Source organism: Carya illinoinensis, chromosome 15 (assembly GCF_018687715.1).
Source record: "Carya illinoinensis cultivar Pawnee chromosome 15, C.illinoinensisPawnee_v1, whole genome shotgun sequence".
In the NCBI taxonomy this organism is placed as follows: Eukaryota; Viridiplantae; Streptophyta; class Magnoliopsida; order Fagales; family Juglandaceae; genus Carya; species Carya illinoinensis.
This window is the reverse complement of record NC_056766.1, coordinates 4,000,624-4,006,725: the sequence shown is the minus strand read 5'-3', so window position 1 is coordinate 4,006,725 and position 6,102 is coordinate 4,000,624. Positions and strand designations below refer to the sequence as shown.

General features: G+C 32.5%; 1 pseudogene; it reads left to right on the top strand.

The window, feature by feature from the left end:
• The first annotated feature begins 358 nt into the window (after positions 1-358).
• Positions 359-4,387, top strand: LOC122295915 (annotated as a pseudogene).
• The last annotated feature ends 1,715 nt before the right edge of the window (positions 4,388-6,102 follow it).

Below are 6,102 nucleotides of genomic sequence, written 5' to 3'. Positions count from 1 at the left end.
AAAAAAAAAATTAAATAAAAGGGTGGCTTTATAGTCACCGTTGGGGCTTCTCTAGTTCATTTAATGTAGTTGTTTTTTTTTTTATATGTATTTTTTAACACTTAAATTTTTTAAAAAATAAAAAAATATTGACAATATTATTAAAAGAAAACTTATTTAATCATTAAGTAAAAAAATAATAATAATAAATTTAAAAAGTCACAGCGATAACTTCCCGCCGTAGTTGTCCGTGGGACGAGTAGTATTTTTTAAAATAAAAATAAGAATTCTTGAGTACTAATTCAATGATGAGTACTAATAATTGCCTTCTATAAAGAGAAGTCCATCTTCTTCTAAGTTAACTACTTCAAACGAGCGAAGAAAGAATATTAGATCAGATTAGAGATCACACAAAAACCCAGGCAATTAACTATGTCCTCCTTGCTTGAAACTGTTCTTCTGCAGCAACAAGCTATAAAACTCCTGCTTGGGGTACTTGTAATATTGTCAGCAGCAATATTTGTAGCAACAGCAGTAGCTGAACCCAATTCCAACTGCGTCACAACATGTGGATCACTTCATGGCATCCCCTATCCATTTGGAACATCCGAAGGCTGCTGTCTTAACTCATCTTTTCTCATTACTTATAAATCATCCTCGTCCTCTGGGAAGAGTACTCAAACACCATTTCTGGGTGATAGTACCATAAAGGTACTCAGCATATCATTGGATGGTGAACTGCGAGTCTCAGCTTCTGTAGCCCATGACTGCTCACAGAAATTGGACAATTATGCCATGTATAACCTTACTGATATCCAGCTAGAGTTTCCCATGTCAGATAAAAATAATGTGTTCATCGTTGTCGGTTGCGGTACTAGGGCGTTGATTATGCAAGAATCATACGAGGAGCTGAATGCGGTTGGATGCTTGTCAAGATGTGACAACAATGACGGTATAGTTGATGAGTCTTGCTCTGGTGGAGGCTGTTGCCAGGCTTCTATCCCACCTGGAATGAAAAATTTTACTGTGTATGTTAGCAACGAAAACAACGACTCCAGTGTGAGAAAATTCAATCCATGTGGTTTCGCCTTTGTGGTGGAAAAAAAAGAATACAAATTTTCAACCTTAGATCTTCAGAATATGCAGAATAAAGATGTTTTTCCCTTGATGTTGGATTGAGCAATTGGGAACCAGACATGCGAACATGCTAAGAAGGATCATACAAGATATGCATGTAAGTTAGCGAATAGTGAATGTTACAATTCCATAAACGGTCATGGGTATCGTTGCAACTGCTCCTCAGGCTATCACGGAAACCCATACCTCTCTGGTGGTTGCAAGGGTACGTAATTAATGCTCTATATATGCATTAATTTGATAATTTCTTAGATCTTCTTTAATTTCTTCATTTTCTTTAGGCTGAGTTTTCATGTGATATTCCGTCAAATCCATATATATTCCAAGAATAATTTTTTACAAATATATATCGAAAATGAATATTCTATAATATATTTAAAAATATTCTTTCATAACTATTAAAATGAATATTTCATAAAATATTCTTATACAATTCTCGAAAATAAATATTATATGACAATACTTGTTTATATTCTCGAAAATACTTTATAATATTCTCATAATATAATATTATAAAGTATTGGCATAATTATATGAATATTGTATATAGAAAAATATTATAAATATTAAAAGATAAATAAGATATTGCTAATTTATTGGTAGTTAGAAGAAATATTTAAAATAAATATTTAAATGAGGTAGACAAACTTAATAGATAAACTATGTTGTGAAAATCATTAGGTAAATTAATAGAAAAAATGAATTTTGATGATACAAGTCTTTAAGGAACAAAATACAACATTATTAATTAGGAATGCGCGAGTTAATTAGTTAGTTAATTTTCCTACAAAATGACATCATGATATTGAAGATTTTTTATTGCCACGATAGATGTGAGTTTTGACATGGTCTAAATGCATGGTGTTTCAGATATAATTGATGAGTGTGGAACTCAAAATCATGGGTGCGCTGCTGATGCTACATGCGTCAACCATGTGGGGTTTTACACCTGTTTATGCCCCAAAGAGTACGAAGGAGATGGGCGAAAAGAAGGAACTGCTTGCAGAGCTCAAGGAAGCGATTCTAGGAAAATCATGATTGCACTATGTAAGTATATATATATAAATCATTTGTACAGTTTTAAGTTGTGCAAGTTTTTTTTTTTAAAAATAGATAAATCTAGTAGTACTTATAAAAAGATATCCGGATCAGCCGATGCAGAGCAAAGAATAAAAAGTAGAAAGTGAAAATTATACATGCCAATTGGTATAATTCTTAAAAATAAAATGGTGCCATTCTAAGTATCTGGAAGAAAGACTAAAGGCAAATAAAAAATATATTGGTTCACCATATCCATTTTAAATAATTTATCATCTTGGCTTCCACATCAACTACATTTGAAAATTGTCAATGGTAGATATATCTATGCTAACTTGTGAGGTAATCACTCGTAAAAATATTTTCTAGTTCAAATATTCATTAAGTCCTCCTAAATATATATTGTTTTTAAATAACTTGATTCAAAATGATTATTGTAAATAGTAAAGTAGATAATACTAGTATTGAGTAAACATGAATAGAAATATTTTAGTCACAAAATGATTTTATAAAAATAAACTTACAAACTGGCAGAGCTTGATATAATATGTGATCAGATTGTAAAACTAGTTTTTATTGTACAATAGATTTACCGTATCGCATGATGTCAAATCAGTTTGTAAGTTCACTTTTGTGAGTCTCTTTATGGTTGTAGAACTTTTCAAACATAAAAAATAAAATATTGGATCTTGGTCACAATTTTACTTAAGAATTCATTTTGTGCAGGTATCAGCATAAGTCTCTTAGTCTTGTTGTTGGGAGGTTCTTCAGTACTTTTGGGTTGAAAAGAAGGAAGCTCATCAAACTCCAAGAAAAGTACTTCCAACAAAATGGTGGCCTATTGTTACAAGAACATATTTTGAATCATGGAAGGTCTATGGAGACAACAAAAATCTTTAGCAATGATGAGCTTAAAAAGGCCACCAACAATTATGATGAGAGTAGAGTTATTGGCAAAGGGGGTTATGGAATTGTTTACAAAGGAGTATTACCCGATAACGGAGAGGTTGCCATCAAAAGTCCAAAATCTGTGAAAAGAGCCAAATTGAGCTATTCATAAATGAGGTGATTTTGCTTTCCCAAATCAATCATAGAAATGTGGTTAAACTAATAGGTTGCTGTCTTGAAACAGAAGTTCCCTTACTTGTTTATGAATTCATTACAAATGGGACTCTTTCTGACCATATTCATGATATAAGTCGTGCTTCTTCTCTTTCATGGGAAAAACGTTTGAAGATAGCAATAGAAACAACAAGAGCCCTTGCATACCTACATTCTGAAACTTCTATGCCAATTATACATAGAGATGTGAAAAGTACTAATATACTATTAGATGATAACCACACAGCAAAAGTGGCTGACTTTGGAGCTTCAAGGTTGATAGCTCTTGATCAAACAGAAATAACCACCTTGGTGCAAGGAACTCTCGGGTACTTAGATCCTGAATACTTCCAAACTGGCCAGCTAACCGAAAAAAGTGATGTGTACAGCTTTGGTGTTGTGTTGGCAGTGCTGCTGACAGGTGAAAAGGCAATTTCAATCTATAGGCCTGAAACTTATAAAAACCTAGCAATGTATTTTGTTTCTGCAATGAAAGAGGATCGTCTTTTTCACATTCTTGAGGATCACATTGTCAATGAGGGTAATATCGAGCCATTAAAGGAAGTTGCTAATCTTGCAAAAGGATGCTTAAGGTTAAGAGGAGAGGATAGGCCCACTATGATGGAAGTGGCAATGGAGCTAGAAGGATTGAGAATTATGGAAAAGCATCCATTGGAAAAGGATAATCAAACCACAGAAGAAATGGAATACTTGCTTAATACACCTACACTCTCTTTCAACATTGATAATGGTGCTAGTTCTTCTGTAAGTGCAGTTGGTGGACATGATAGCATGACGAACCGACTCTTGAAAACCCTAGATGATGGCCGATAAGTAACTAAGTTGACAATAATTGATTTATATAAATCAATTAGGTCCATTCGTGAGCTTCTATATGCATATTAATGTTGTGTAATAATGTTGTAGACTACCATAGATCATTCAGTTTCTATTTCTGGTTGTCCCTCTTTTGTGTTCCTTCACGTGAACAAATTAGTTTGATACCATAGATCATTCAGTACTTTTCCCTCAATATTTTTCCATTCTTGATGATTTAAGAATCATGTTAATGTAATAAAGGTTGTATAACTTGTACTATCTTCCACAAGCACTGATGGTTCCATGACAAGTAGTACTCTTTGGTTCCTAGGTACATTACAATAGCAATTAGCATCAAGTAATTAACAGAATCATGGCATTTATCCAAGCCTTAGCCATCAAGAAAATTAGGGAAAAAATGTTGAAAAAAATTACAAGAAAATAAAACTAAACAACACATGAATAATAAAATGGGAGATCTAGAGTTCAAGTGGCCAACCCTCATCAAGAGGGTCTTCACTCCCTCATGGGGTGGCTCTTGTCTTCCTAATTATATGGAGTTCACCTTAACATGGTTTTATGCAAAGAAGGCATCTTTGATCGAAATGTAGGTTCAAGTTGGGTTTAAACATGTAATGGGAACTTGATATGTTAGTCTCTCATTTTATTCAAATAATTGAGATGTACAAAATAATTAACCGTATTCAAAAAAAAAAAAAAAATTCAAATTTTCATATCTTGCCTCGCTTTTCTTTGATATCAAACGGTTGACAAGTTATTGAATCCATGATATAGATCTACGCCCTCTCCATTGTTTGATCAAGTAATAAAGATGACTTGCATGTCGAACTTATAATTCTTCATCACAACTAAATTAGGTCAAATCTAGCTTTCCATTTGAGGGTCAAAACCTGTTTCGAGCAAGAATTTGCAAAGGCCATACCAATGAAAGCAAAGTTGAACACATGGTTCCCATTTGTAAAATTGTCTTTGCTTCTCATGTTGAGCTAACATATATAGTCTATAATCCTTGAACTTGGAAGCAAAGCCGAAGACAAGTTCTTTAGTCAGTGCTTTTTCATGCATGTTTCATTGGAAAAATCGATTCTTGAGTTTCTCTTGCTTCTTGGTTTGATTTGTGTTGTATAGATTTTGTTAACAATTTTATTTTTTCTACAGGTTTTTAGCCATTAAGGAACACTAGCTGTAAGAATTTTTGGTTTTTCATATGCTCTTTTTGGGTATAAATTTTAGTCTTGAAAAGCTTTGAATTTACTTTTCTAAAAACTAAAAAGAAGAGTTTGGAAAGAGATTGTCACAAATAAGTATTTGCGACAATATATTTATGTCGGAAATAAGTTATTGTTATAAATATATATATATATATATATATATATATATATTGCGGCCCCAACATGTTGCCGCAATACAAAAGAAAGGTCCAAAATAAATTATAGACTATAAAACCAATAAAATGAAAATGAATCCAAAAGTAGAAAATGAATGGTGTAATATAAGCCTAAAAATGTAAATATGAAGGCAATATCGGAGATCCAGGTTCAACAAAACATTATATAACAATTTCAAAAAAATATGTAGAAACTATGCTCTACCCATTTTACCAACTCAATATTATCAAAACAACTCTAATCTACCCAAAAAGCAACTAATAAAAATCATTAATTACATATATTAAAGACCATGATAGGAGAACGATCTTGAAAAAAGTCTATAACTACCAATAATCTTGTGATGTTCCCTTGGTTTATTGCTCCTGCCTCAACCTGTGTTTGTGTTTTTGTTGCAATCTTCTCAATACAAATATAAACTCACTTTGCATGGCAAAACAGGACCTCCAAAATTCAGCAAACAAAGAGAGAGAATTATTAAATCAAGACATGCTTTTCTACATGGAGTCATTAAGGAAGAAACATTTGAGTAAAGACACTAATAGTATGCATACTTTATAGTCATTAGTCTTGGTCAACATATCCATCTTGTGAAACAAAGTCAAAATCAAGTTTCCCA